Genomic DNA, 15,975 nt, shown 5'->3' on the forward strand with positions numbered 1-15,975 from the left:
AGGGCCATCACACACACACACACACACACGGTGGCAGCGGCGGTAGGAGGCGCTGTGGCGGCGGCGGGTCGACGATTCCTTTACTGCTGCCGCGCCGATTCGGGTGCCCGCACGCGCCGCCCTCGTCCGGCCGTCGCTACTGACCTCTTCCTTTGTGTCCGCTTTCGGCAGCGCCACGAAACTGACCGTGTTGCTGCTTATTAAGTTGTTCTTCTCCCTGCCAGAAACCTAATTTTCCTCGAAGGTTCCCCATCTCACATCTTGTAAGCTTCTCCGAGCTCAACTACAGAGTTTAACAAAAAAGGAAATTTCAGGAAGCATTCCTCACACCTAGGCTACATGCAGCCTTCGGCACCATCTTAGTGGATGCACTGCGTACGATCCTCGGAATATGCCCCGTAGATACCACGATCAAATACATAGCTGCAAGGTACTGGTTAAAGAGGGGAGCGCAAGATAAGGAACACACAGTAACAGGTGTACTGGTACAGATGACACGTCACCTTAATCAACGAGCGGTCGCTCATTTTCGTGACACGAGCAGGTGTATTTTATACAGAAATAAAGGACAAAAAAATGGCTCTGAGCAGTATGCGACATAACTTCTGAGGTCATCAGTCGCCTAGAACTTAGAACTAATTAAACCTAACTAACCTAAGGACATCACACACATCCATGCCCGAGGCAGGATTCGAACCTGCGACCGTAGCGGTCACGCGGTTCCAGACTGAAGTGCCTTTAACCGCACGGCCACACCGGCCGGCGAAATAAAGGACAGCCGTCTTTATCTTACCAAGGTAAATATGTACAAACAAACCACTGTTTATGTTAGTTTAATTAAACAACGTTAAAAATTACATTACATGAGTTAAAGCACTGTTTGATTAAAGAATAATAAAATGAGTTTTCATTACATCACTGTGCTGCTGCGTACAAGTGTTGACGCACAATAATGACCCATTCGTAGCTTTAAACAGCGCATTTCCATCAGATTCACGCAAAACACTTGCTCAATTACTAATTACCTCGCAGACTACAGCCCAATTACGGGGCTGTGCTGCTAGCTCGTAATATACACTACTGGCAATTAAAATTGCTACACCACGAAGTTGACGTGCTACAGAGGCGAAATTTAACCGACAGGAAGAAGATGCTGTGATATGAAAATGATTAGCTTTTCAGAGCATTCACACAAGGCTGGTGCCGGTGGCGACACCTACAACGTGCTGACACGAGGAAAGTTTCCAACCGATTTCTCATACACAAACAGCAGTTGACCGGCGTTGCCTGGTGAAACGTTGTTGTGATGCCTCGGGTAAGGAGGAGAAATGCTTACCATCACGTTTCCGACTTTGATAAAGATCGGATTGTAGCCCGTCGCGATTGCGGTTTATCGTATCGCGACATTGCTGCTCGCGTTGGTCGAGATCCAATGACTGTTAGCAGAATGTGGAATCGGTGGGTTCAGGAGGGTAATACGGAACGCCGTGCTGCATCCCAACGGCCTCGTATCACTAGCAGTCGAGATGACAGGCATCTTGTCCGCATGGCTGTAACCGATCGTGCAGCCACGTCTCGATCCCTGAGTAAACAGATGGGGACGTTTGCAAGACAACAACCATCTGCACGAACAGTTCGACGACGTTTGCAGCAGCATGGACTTTCAGCTAGGAGACCATGGCAGCGGTTACCCTTGACGATGCATCAGAGACAGGAGCGCCTGCGATTGTGTACTCAACGACGAACCTGGTTGCACGAATGGAAAAACGTCGTTTATTCGTATGAATCCAGGTTCTGCTTGCAGCATCATGATGATCGCATCCGTGTTTGGTGACATCGCGATGAACGCACATTGGAGGCGTGTATTCGTCATCGCCATACTGGCGTATCACCCGGCGTGATGGTACGGGGTGCATTGGTCACACGTCTCGGTCACCTCTTGTTCGCACTGACGGCACTTTGAACAGTGGACGTTACATTTAAGATGTGTTACGACGCGTGGCTCTACCCTTCATTCGATCCCTGCGAAACCCTACATTTCAGCAGGATAATGCAGGATCTGTACGGGCCTTTCTGGATACAGAAAATGTTCGACTGCTACCCTGGCCAGCACATTCTCCAGATCTCTCACCAATTGTAAGCGTCTGGTCAATGGCGGCCGAGCAACTGGCTCGTCTCAGTACGCCAGTCACTACTCTTGATGAACTGTGGTATCGTGTTGAAACTGCATGGGCAGCTGTACCTGTACACGCCATCCAAGCTCTGTTTGACTCAATGCCCACGCGTATCAAGGCCGTTATTACGGCTAGAGGTGTTTGTTCTGGGTACTGATTTCTCAGGATTTATGCACCCAAATTGGATGAAAATGTAATCATATGTCAGTTCTAGTATAATATATTTGTCCAATGAATACCCCTTTATCATCTGCAGTTCTTCTTTGTGTAGCAATTTTAATGGCCAGTAGTGTACATCTGGTTACTCTGCGATACACACTTAAGTGCCTGGCAAAGGGTTCATCGAACCATTTTCATACTACTTCTCTACCATTCCACATTCGAATGGCACGTGAGAAAAAGGAACACCTAAATCCTTTCGTTCGAGCTCTGATTTCTATTATTTTATTATGATGACCATTTCTCCCTACATAGGTGGGTGTCAATAAAATATTTTCGCATTCGGATGAGAAAGTTGATGATTGAAATTTCGTAAATAGATCTCGCCGGAAGGAAAACCGCTTTTGTTTCAATTACTGCCACCCCCAACTCGCGTATCATATCATTCACACTCTCATCCCTATTTCGTGATAACACGAAACGGGCTGCCTTCTTTGCACTTTTTCGATGTCATCCGTCAATCCTACCTGGTAAGGATCCCATACCGCGCAGCTATATTCCAACAGAGGACCGACAAGTGTAATGTGGGCTGTCTCTTTAGTGGGTTTGTCGCATCTTCTAAGTGTTTTGTCAACAAAGCGCAGTCTTTGTTTCGCCTTCCCGACGATATTATCCATGTGGTCTTTCCAATTTAAGTTGCACATAATTGTAATTCCTAAATATTAAGTCGAATTGACAGCCATTAGATTTGTGCGATTTATCGTATACCCAAAATTTATCTTATTTCTTTTAGTACCCATGTGGATGACCTTGCACTTTTCTTTGTTTTGTGTCTATTGCCACTTGTCGCACCATACAGAAATTCTCTCTAGATCATTTTGTAATTGGAACTGATCGTCTCATGATTTTACTAGACGGTAAATTACAGCTCATCTGCAAACAATGTAACGGGGCTGCTCATATTATCACCTAGATCATTGATGTAAATCATGAACAGAAGAGGGCCTATGACACTACCTTGCGGAATGTCAGGTATCACTTCTGTTCTACTCGATGATTCACCGTCCATCACTACGAACTGTGACCTCTCTGAGAGGAAATGTTGAATCCAGTCACACAACTGAGACGCTACTCCACATGCACGCAATTTGATTAATAGTTGCTTGTGAGGAACGGTATCAAAAGCCTTCTGGAAATCTAGGAATATGGAATCGATCTGAGATCCCTTGTCAAATGGTTCAAATGGCTCTGAGCACTATGGGACTCAACTGCTGAGGTCACAAGTCCCCTAGAACTTAGAACTACTTAAACCTAACTAACCTAAGGACAACACACACATCCATGCCCGAGGCAGGATTCGAACCTGCGACCGTAGCGGTCGCGCGGTTCCAGACTGTAGCGCCAGAACCGCTCGGCCACCAGCGGCCGGCTGATCCCTTGTCGGCAGTACTCATTACTTCATGGGAATAAAGAGCAAGCTGTGTTGCACAACAACGATATTTTCTGAATCTGTGTTGGTTATGTATCAGTAAGTCATTTTCTGCAAGGTGATTTATAATGTTCGAGTACAATATATGTTCCAAAATCCTATTGCAAATTGAGGTCAGTGATATGGGTCTGTAATTCAATTGTTTACTCCTATTTGCTTTCTTGAATATTGGTGTGACCTGTGCTACTTTCCAGTCTTTAGGAACAGACCTTCCGTCAAGTGAGCGGTTGTATATGATTGCTAAGAAAGGCACTATTGAGTGTGCATACGCTTAAAGAAACCTGATTGGTATACCATCTGGCTTCGCAACACCTAAGATATCTATCTGGGATCTCAAATTTTTTTTCTCGCCTGACAAGCGTTTATTTTATTTTACTGCTGCTCACTTGGATGTATAACAACACTATTATCAGAGTGTTAGCTGAAGCAGTAGTGAAAGAATAGAAGAAGGATCACATTTGTGGAACAACCCAAGTAGTGTTATTTGTGCTTGACGCACTATTTACACAGTTGGCGTTTGATTACGTGGCAAAGTGAGTGGTTTTTGACTGATAAGGGACGTAGACAGCATGAATTTCTTTCTCACATAAGGGGGCGGTTGAGAATGAAACATATCGATCCCAGCCACGGTATGGTACATTTCTTAACGGGACACGGACATTATACCATGCACTTAAAATGTGTGAGTCTGAGACATACACCTACATGCACATGCGGAGAAGGAAGTTCCCCATAACAAACAGTCTTCTTCTGTGGTCAATACGCGAACAACAGAAACGCACTACAATTATACTGCACAGATACGGACATACATACACACACAGCAATAAAGGACAAAGAACAATGGGTACAACTAAATGCGTTAATTCAAAAACAACACGTGAAGAGTACCAGCGGACACGTTATAACAGACATGGTTATACGCAACATAACAACAATCTCCAGAGGGCGGACTACGACACCCACAGTGACAGTGAATGCATTGACACTAACTCGAAGAAACCATTCCGAGGTATTCACCGCCACTTACAATCGGTGATGGCGCCAGCAAATTTCTGCTCTATCCTATCATCGTTTTACATTGTTCTTAAAACAAAAAAATTATTTATATTGCAACCTCAAATTACAGCTATATTTAAAAACATTATTCTTTATCAGACAAACACAAAACCGAAAACTACAAAAAAGATGACAAACGAAAACTGTAGCGTGTACGATCTGTTTTGAAACATTAGGTAACAGGTCTTTAAATTTGCAATAAATAAATAAATAGTTCCTCATACAGAGAGGAAGAAAATGCGAGGGCTATTTGGAAAGTAAGTTCCGATCGGTTGTCAACTAGAAACCACAGTCAGAATCAAAAATGTTTCATTTGCAACAGTTAGGTACACCTTTCACCTACTTCTCTACACAGTCGCTGCTCCGATTCAGTTATTTGTCGTAGCGCTGTAACAGTTTTCCAATACCCTCGTGACTGAAGGCAACCGCCTGTGTTTTCTGCCAGTTCCTTACGTTGATCTTGTGTCCTGAGAGGCAGTGAGAAGGACAACTAGATGACCTTACCTGGAACAATGAAATCGATGAGGTTAACAGGCGGTGGACCGCCTACTGATTTCTCGACCTCTGCTGAAAATCGGGCTTTAGTGGTGCAAAAAACAAATCTCGGTAGCGCTACTCAGGAAAATGATAGAAGTGTTCCACTACCGATGTGAGTTCATTACTGGGAGGTACGCCTGGCACGCTTTCCCATTTACAAGTTCCCATCTAAGATGAACTAACACTTCTCTAAGTCCGATACGCGACCTACTTTGGCCGAGACTAGCAAAATAAGTCCAGTTCAGACTGACGGGTGTCGTGTAGTCGACTTCATCTGCTAGTTGCCGGTGCCCTCCTCTCTCCAATAGTACAGGCGAGTCCTATTCATACGGCTCCACTTGCACGCCACCCTGCTAGAAGCTTCAATGAACCTGACCTGGATGTGGTTGGTCACGTGGTTATTGCCTGGAGCCATTCATGTTTGGACATTTTCGGAATTTTCTTTCCTTACGACCTCAGTATGCTATAGCATGAGCAGCTAGTCACTAGAACTGCTGTTACGCGCCACGCGAGCGCTATCGGTAACAAATATTGATTCGCTACTTCCGTTCTGAGAACAGGCGCTCTGCTTCCTCTTGGACAAGAACTTCTTTCTAAACCCAATTAATAAACTGGTCTGAATACTTTTCATGACAATCTGCAGCTTGTTGTCTGTGCCAAAATGTTGTCTTCATAGCCAGCGGTTCATGTGAGCTGGGGTGAATATCAGAGGGAGCCAAGTCCAGGCTGTATGGATTGCCATCAAACACTTCCATCGTAAACGTTGCTGGATTGTCGTCATTGCCACTGCAGTGTGCGGCAGAGAATTGCCATGAAGAAGGAAATGTATGGAAGGTGTGTCGTGTGGACTACATGAAATCAGGTGAAATCTCCCACAGGCACTCACATACTGGTGTCCAAAACTAAAGCAACAAATCGCTATATCCACGCCCTGTGTCCAGTTAACTATATAATCATATAAACTGTCAACAGGTGTCCGTGTAATCGTATTCTGCGTGGAAGATGGTACTCCAGTCAACTTACCACCATGCTAATGGCGACGTCAGGACACCTACCCATCGAGGTAATGTTTGCCGTGTAGTCCCACATTCACAGTCTCTGTGTACACAGTCACAGACAGTGCAGTATGGATCCTAGCAGACTATACGGTGGAGGACCATACAAAGAAAGGAAGCGGGCCACTCGCAAACTGATGTGGAGCGACGGCTTAATGTGACTCGTTCTGTTTTTTGTCAGATATGGCGACAGTTTATAGAGACCGAAACTGTATCCCAAAGATCAGGACAGAGCGGACAACGTGTGACATCAGAAAGAGAAGACAGTTATTTGGCTATAAGGACACAACGGTATCACCTTGGTACTGCACGGCAACTAGCATCTGACCTCGCAGCATCCACTGGAGTTGGTTTATCGAGGCAAATTGTGTACAGAAGACTTCGCCAGAGTAACTGTTATTGTCGGAGACCTGCTCTATGTGTATATGTGACGCGTTTTCACAGAAGGGATTATGTAGAGTGGAGCCGTCAACATGCCACCTGGACTGTCTAACAGTGGGTCAATGTTCTTCTCACAGATGAGTGCCGCTTTTGTCTGCAAGTGGAGAGAATGTGGATCTCGATTTCGGGGGCCAATCGCTGTAGAAAGACCGATATCGAGGAAGATTCTTAGTGGTGTGGGCAGGGATTATGCTGACCACTTTAACACCTCTTCATGGAATTGAATTGGTAAGGTTTAACTGCCGTCAGGTAACTTGACGAGATCATGGTACCTCATATGCGGTTGCGAGGGGCGGTGGGCACAGACTTCGAACTAAGGATTCTCTAGGTGTGGGCTCAATCTCACAAAGAATTAGTTAAAACTAAAGTATTCATCTCAAAAATAGAGAAATGATGACAAAAAGAACTTAATTTACAGCCCTATACAGTTCTTGACGCCAAGACTCAAAATAGACTAACAGCATAAGATAACTTTAACATAATGAAAACAAATTTCAAATAGACATGCCGCAGGAAATAGAATGTCGCTAACATCAATAATGGTTTACAAAATTAGGTTCCAGGCCACAGGGAGAAAATGACAATAAAATTAGCCTCTACAGTTAATTGCAGGACAAGAAGTTAGAACATAACTCTCACACTTAATTATAGCTACTCAAATTAGTACTCAGCTAAATACAGGTACATGATCACTCTCATCACCAACAAGTCATTAAACATTATCAAAATGTATGTGTGGATGTATGTGCTACGTCTCCTCCTAAACCACTAGACCATTTCGTAATGTAAGGTAATGTGTGTGAATACCTAACAGATCAAACTGCTTAGGTCATCGGTCCGTAGACTTACACACTACTTAAACTAACTTACGTTAAGGACAACACACAAAGACATGCCCGAGGGAGGACTCGAACCTCCGACGAGGGGGCCGCGTGAACCGTGGCAAGACTCCTCACTCCGCGCGGCTACATCGCGCGGCAGGACGAATTTCAACCAGACTTGGTACACATTCAATTGTTGTCTCAAGAGAATCACTGGGGGACGTGGGTAAGAATCTCCCACCTATAAAAGGTGTGGGTGTGCGGATGAAATATTATTGTAGGTCACGACATGAGAATACCCGTACTTCGGCCATCCAGCATTTGAGAATAAGAGCATTCACTCGACGTACAGATGAAATATCTGTACATATACGGACATACGTTAAATACACACACCAAAAGAGGTTTTTCATCACCTCTGTTCAGAGAGTTTCGGCACCTGTATAGAAAATGGGAATAGAGGTCAACATAAACATCATTTCTGCCTATTTTATTCCTCATGAAAACCATACATTGCATGTTGTAACACCATACAGTGCGACCTTCAGAGGTGATGGCCCAGTCTGCTGTATAAACCGGTACCTATAATACCCAGTAGCCCGTCCTCTTGCATTGATGCATGCCAGTATTCGTCGTGGCACACTATCCACAAGTTCATCAAGGCACTGTTCGTCCAGATTGTCCCACTCCTCGACGGCGATTCGGCGTACGTCCCTCAGAGTGGATGGTGGGCCACGTCGTCCATAAACCGCTCATTTCGATCTATCACAGGCATGTTCGATACGGTTCTTGTCTGGAGAACATGCTGGCCACGTCGTGTGATGTCGTTATCCTGAAGGAAGTCATTACCAAGATTTCAACGATGGGGGCGCGAATTGTCGTCCCTGAAGACAAATGCCTCGCCAATATGCTATCGATATCGTTGCACCATCGGTCGGAGAATGGCATTCACATATCGTACAGCCGTGCAGTATGACGCCTTCCAGTCTCTTTGCAATGGAGAGCCATAGGAAGAATGAAAGCACGATAGTCGCAAACTGATGTGGCCCTGCGGCTTAATGTGAATCGTTCTGTTCTTTCTCGGATGTGACGACAGGTTGCGGAGACCGTAACTGTTTCCCAAAGACCAGGGCAGGGCCGACCACGTGTGACATCAGAAATACAGGACCGTTATTTGGCTGTAAGGACACGACGGTAGCGGCTTAGTGCCGCACGGCAACTGGCATATGACCTCGCAGCACGCAATGGATGTGTTGTATCGAGGCAAACGGTGTACAGAAGGCTTCGGCAGAGTGGCCTTTATTGTCGGATACCTGCTGTGTGTGTCTAGCTTTGATGTATTTTCACAGAAGGGAATGTCTAGAATGGAGCCATCAACATGCCACCTAGGCGACTGAACAGTGAGCCAACATTCTTTTCGCAGATGAGTCCTGATCTGGCGTTGAGAGTGATTCTTGGCGGATTGGCCTCTGGAGGGAACATGGAACACGATTTCGCGACCCACACATTATGGAAACCGATATCGAGGAGGGCCCCTAATGTTATGGGCAGGGACTAGGCTGACCACTCGAACAGCTCTTCATGAAATTGTATGGGTGAATCGGCAAGCCTTATCTTCTGTCAGGTATCGTGACGAGATCCTGAGACTTCATGTGCGGTTGCTGCGAGGTGTTGTGGACCCAAACGTCGAACTGATCGACGATAATGGTCGACTTCATAGAGCAGGGGCTGTTGATGTTTTCTTGGAAACGGAAGATATTGTACGCATGGCATAGGCTTCTCCCTGTCCCGTTTTTAATTTCATAGAGCATGTCTGGGATGCACTAGGGAGACGGGTTGCATCACGTCAGCGTAAACCAAAATTTTCCAAGACTTGCGAGCAACTCTGCAATAAGAATGGGCGTCAATGTCTCAACATGAGACCGATGGCATCATTCACTGTGTGTCCCGTTGTTGTCAGGCACCTGATGCTGAAAGAGATAGTGACATCCCATACTGACCACATTAATCAGTTGTCGGAATGGGTGTGCGAATCCGTTAAGTTGAAAAAAAAAAAAAAAACGAAGAACAAGAACATTATTGTCTACCTTTATGCATGTTGCAGTTGTTTACGTTCTGTATTCTTTACATTGTGTCTACTTTACTATCACCTTTGTATATTTGCAACATCGAAACTAGAATCGATTGCGGTTCTCAGCTCTGAAGTGGAACTGAAGGTCTAAACCACAAGCTCAAACGGTTCTGCGACGACCCTGTGTGCGAATTTCTCTGCCTCCTCTGTTGGTTGGATAATTGTGGGGCTCTCCTTAAAAAGTCAGCGCACTAGACAATGCAGCTAATTGGGTAGCAGAGTACTTGTGGAGATGCACATGTTTTAATTCATTTATTTATTTTTTGTTTGTTAGAGATAACGAAGGTGAAATTTAATATGCTGTTACCAAACTGCACGACATTCAAATGGTTCAAATGGCTCTGAGCACTATGGGACTTAACATCTATGGTCATCAGTCCCCTAGAACTTAGAACTACTTAAACCTAACTAACCTAAGGACAGCACACAACACCCAGTCATCACGAGGCAGAGAAATTCCCTGACCCCGCCAGGAATCGAACCCGGGAACTCGGGCGCGGGAAGCGAGAACGCTACCGCACGACCACGAGCTGCGGACTGCACGACATTCACGGAAGGTCCCCACAGTTAGTTGCGCTTATTACAGGTAATAATACCTACATACCGTGGTATTCAACAGAATTTTGCCAAAGCCAGGAATGAAAAGCAGCGAAATACGGAATGCAGATTGGAGTACATTACTGCTGTAAAGAACTCTTATGGTCTTTAACTTTTCCCGGCGAATCGAATGTTGAAATTACTTACGGGTTTGCTGCCAGGTGACGTCGTCGAACACCGCCGATATTAACGAATAGCACCTCCCATCCACTGTAACCAATTTCTCCATTGATATAACAGGATGACTAACCTTAGCACAGTCTGCATGGTGAGCAATCAAAGACAACGATCCTGAAGACACTGTCATAGTCTGCATGATTCTAGGTTTAGAACTGACGATGGTGATCCAAGATGGCGATAAAAGGTGCCACCGAAGATTTCAGAATCCAACATGGCGATTCAAGATGGTCGCCGTGGAGTACTGGCATAGCCTCTAATATTCTCAGTCGAAAATAGCTGTTCTTACTTCCTTGATGCGGCAATCGTCCAGCCACCACCACGCACCTTCAACTTCCAGGCTTACTAATCATCAAATAGATCTGTCATATGTGCTCCATATACCATAGAGAAAGAATGACCATCATGAAGTGTCACCCCCAGACAGAAAAAAATTAACATGGACGATCTTAGGTATTAGCACATTCCTTCCGCTCTGTGTTTTTATTATTATTATTATTCACTATATGTGTATTTTGTGTGATTAAATTGTTTTTTTTTTTTTCATTTATCTCTCCCTCAGCACAACAACTCCCTGATACATGGCCGGCCGGTGTGGCCAAGCGGTTAAAGGCGCTACAGTCTGGAACCGCGTGACCGCTACGGTCGCAGGTTCGAATCCTGCCTCGGGCATGGATGTGTGTGATGTCCTTAGGATAGTTAGGTTTAAGTAGTTCTAAGTTCTAGGGGACTGATGACCTTAGAAGTTAAGTCCCATAGTGCTCAGAGCCATTTGAACCATTTTGAACCTGATACATGCTGAGTTAGTTCTGATAAATTTGAGCAGCAGCGACAGAAATGAACTCAGCATGCAGACAGAGTCCATACTGAATCTCCTAATATCCTGGAGCAGGACACAGAACTGTTTCCAAATATCAAATTTCCACTATACCCACTGTTGCACTTGCACTGTCAAAGATGTATGGCACCACCAAGTTGATTAGGAACATAGCAGTGCAGTTCTTGACATGTGGTAGATTGTGTCCAAGTTCTTCATAAAATAGGGGGTTTTCTTTACTATAGAAATAAATGTTTCTCGCTTTTGCGTTTCGATATGCTACACACTTGTCCGAGAAAATCACTTTCCTCCTTGAAAGAAAAATAAATTGTAAATCGCGCGTGTGTGCGTGTGAGTTCCTAAGGGACCAAACAGCTGAGGTCATCGGTCTCTAGACTTACACACTACTTAAACTGACTTAGGCTTAAAACAACACGTACACATCCATGCCTGAGGGAGGACTCGAACCTCCGGCGGAAGGGGCCGCCCACGACATGGCGCCTCAAACCGCGCAGCCACCCCGAGCGGCAAAATTGTAAATACATCGAGCATTTACCCATCAGCCTGACGAAGTTTTTGCATGTCGTTGTCAATCAGTTCTTTTAAAAACAGAGGCTTATATTGTCAATAAAATTCTTCTAGGTTTGTACCGCACTGTCACTTACAAAATTCCGACGTTTCGGCGAGTATTGCAAGGCGCCTTTCTCAGGGTGTATTGCTAACTGCTGAATGGCCGCTATGGGGGAGTGCTGTCATTGGATATAGGGGTGAGGAGGAGGGGTATTAGTTGTTCCTTTATTGGTCTTTGCATTGCGAGTTGTCATTGGCGAAAATAGTCGTTTTTCACTGGAGTTTCCTTTATTGCTTGCCATTGGTGGAAATCGGCGAATAGGAAATTGAGCGGGTACTGCAGCGTAGAGCTGTTTACTAATTGCCTAGTATCGACTGGGGCGCGTCCGCTATGGCCTACCGCGCGCCTGTTGCTCTGCGAGAGCTGTCCTTCCGCAAAGCTGTCACTGCTGGCAGCCAAGACACTGGGAGCCGGTACCCGTCTTCTCTATTCGTGTTGTAGTGTCGTTTGGCTATTTGCCACACGATTTGCTATCAAATGTACAGTTCGGCTTTAGAAGTTGTTTAACAACTGAAAATGCTATATTCTCTTTTCTCTGTGAGGTACTGTATGGGTTAAACTAAAGGTTTCGAACGCTTGGCAAATTTTTTGATTTAACTAAGGCATTTGATTGTGTTGATCACAAAATATTGCTAAAGGAGTTGGACCATTACGGAATACGGGGAGCAGCTCACAATTGGTTCACCTTTTACTTTGGCAAAAGGTCATTATTCACAATGTTGATAACGGCTGTGTTGTGGGGTACTGTCAAGTGGGTTGGGGGGGGGGGGGGGCGTGGGGTTGCACCAGGGATCAGTGTTGGGGCCACTCCGGTTCCTTATTTATATAAATGATATGCCCTCTAGTATTACGGGCTCGGTTTCAAATAGTGCAGTTCATGACCTAAGTTCATGGCTTGTAGAAAATAAACTAACGCTAAATCACAGTAAGACTCAGTTTTTACAGATTCTAACACACAATTGAGAAAAACCTGACGTTTTAACTTCACAGAATGGGCATATGATTAGTGAAACAGAGCAGTTCAAATTTCAAGGTGTTCAGATAGATAGTAAGCTGTCGTGGAAAGCCCACGTTCAGGATCTTGTTCAAAGGCTTAATACTGCCATTTTTACTGTTCGAACGGTATCAGAAGTGAGTGATCGTTCGACACGAAAATTAGTCTACTTTGCTTATTTTCATTCACTGTTGTCATATCTTATTATATTTTGGGTTAACTCTTCTCATTCTAGAAGGATATTTTTGGCTCAGAAACGGGCGGTTCGGGCAATAAGTGATGTTAGTTCACGAACCTCTTGTCGACCTCTGTTCACGTGTCTGAGTATTCTGACATTGGCCTCTCAATACGTATATCCCTTATTGTCGTTTCTTGTTACCAATATTAGTTTATTCCCAAGAATAAGTAGCTTTCATTCGGCTAATACTCGACAGAAATTAAACCTGAATATGGATCTGACTTCCTTAACTCTTGTGCAAAAAGGTGACAGTATACTACTGCATCCATTTTCAATAAGCTGCAACTCAAATTCAAAAATCATAGTAATCCACGCGCTTTCAAATCGAAACTGAAGAGTTTCCTCATGGTTCACTCCTTCTATTCTGTCGAGGAGTTCCTTGATAAATTAAGCTAATTTTTATTGTACTGCTGATAGCGTTTAGTTAAATTTATGGACTGACGTTTTTAAGGTTCAGAAACATTTTTTATCTGTTATTACGTTTATGTTGTAATTTCGTGTACTGAGGCGTTACATGACCTTGGAAATTCGCTCCTCGATTTGGTCCTACGGAACTTGACGAGTAAATTAAAAAAAAAAAAAAAAATTGTTGCCAGTCCTTTCCAAGAGTCTCGTAAGTTCCTCACGATTTGTGGAATCTTTAATTCCGCTCGTGCTATACAGAGTATTGTGGTGTCACCGCCAGACACCACACTTGCTAGGTGGTAGCCTTTAAATCGGCCGCGGTCCGTTAGTATACGTCGGACCCGCGTGTCGCCACTATCAGTGATTGCAGACCGAGCGCCGCCACACGGCAGGTCTAGAGAGACTTCCTAGCACTCGCCCCAGTTGTACAGCCGACTTTGCTAGCGATGGTTCACTGACAAATTACGCTCTCATTTGCTGAGATGATAGTTAGCATAGCCTTCAGCTACGTCATTTGCTACGACCTAGCAAGGCGCCATTACCAGTTACTATTGATGCTGTAAAACATGTACCGTCAAGAGCGATGTTCACCAATTATGGATTAAAGTTAAGTATTCCAGAAGATACGTACGTTTTTTGCTAGTCTCAATTCCTTGTCCTGTTCCAGACCTCACGCCAGCCTGCGTGAGTTTAAACGCGTGCCTTTCGGCTTCCTTCTAGTGGGCTGTCTTGCCAATCCACAACAAGTATCAAAATAATATGTAGAATATCCAGAATATTTATGACACGTTAAAACAGTGTGAAAGATCGCAATTCTAATCAGGATCCCTGCTTTTGCTACCAATGACAGTAAACGAGCACGCATCATGAAGTGATTCAAAACATGCGCTTGTCCTAAGCGTCTCCGTTGTTCTTCCAAATCCTGCAGAGGCTGTATCACGACATTGTGAGACTAGCTCTTCTGAGAGAATCGATGTAATGGAGAACTTCGCTGAGAAGGGGTACTTTTACGCTGTATAGAATTTGGGAGGAACCATGAGAACCCCGTCAATAACATGAGTCGTGTTCGCATGGTGTAACTGAAAGTGCGCTGCTTGCTCAAGGCAGAATACGTGATGGCTGTTGGCTGTTCACAACATTGCACATCTCAACACACCGTACTCATAGCAGGAGATCGTGCAACTCATCGCACTCCTCTTTACTTTGAGGAAGGTTGACACTTTGGGATGAGGGATGTTGCGACATCGAACCAATAAGTCGATCAGAAATTTGGGCGTAACAGAGCGATTGCAGAATGAGTGGTGACAGATAACAGTGTGGCAAGAATAGCAAGCACAGGGCTTTCCAGAAGGGCAATAACGCGATATGAATGTAGTGTTATTCCAGTGTTTCTGACGCATACACGAATAACAGCAGCCGAAATCCGGACAGAGGGTCACCACGAACAAACGGAACGGATTACTAGAAGCTGGGATGAAGCTTCCAGCATGAGTCGTTTACACCTGATACTATACCGCAGACAACAAGGACTTAACATGGTGCAGAGGCAGAGACGACTGGAACACTGAGTGGAATTGCATGGTGTGCAGGGACAGGCTTCGCTACTGTTTGTGGGGGTCAGATGGCCCTTAGGCGACCTGATGAAAGATCAAAGGAAATGACGATTTTCGAGACAGACTTCTGAAATACTGACTGGGTGTGATAATAGGATTGGACTGGCAGTTGTTTAACGGAGGCTGAAGGTTCACCAGTATTAGCTAGAAAAATAAATACCTTTTTCATACCTAGTGCGGCAATATATCTACATTCTTGGGGGATATTTCCACTGTTAAGGGTGTCATTACCTGCCGCTCGAAATCCTAACGCGGGGCGCTAAGTGTCCCGACTTTTGAACACTGCTAACATTTCGAAGTGTAATGAGTATACCCTTCAGTACTGGTAGAGTGCATAAGACTTCCGAAATGGCTTTCGAACGCGTCAATGGCGATAACCAAGAAAAATTTAGTGCGCCTACGCCTAAGATGCTGTTTTGTGAACAGTGTTTCAACTTCTTCACTTTCGCCCACGGAGTTTCTGTGACGTCTCTTGGCTCGTCAGTTAGTAGTATTTCCAATTCATGGGGCCAACCCACTTTGTTCGTTTCCTGCTTTAGGTTGTAGCGAGAAACAAAACGTGGATCCAGCTGACTTAAGTGTCTGCACAACGCCCGTCGACGTTCTCAGTTAATTCAGTATGTGGAAATACCACTGA

Source organism: Schistocerca nitens, chromosome 5 (genome assembly GCF_023898315.1).
Source record: "Schistocerca nitens isolate TAMUIC-IGC-003100 chromosome 5, iqSchNite1.1, whole genome shotgun sequence".
In the NCBI taxonomy this organism is placed as follows: domain Eukaryota; kingdom Metazoa; phylum Arthropoda; class Insecta; order Orthoptera; family Acrididae; genus Schistocerca; species Schistocerca nitens.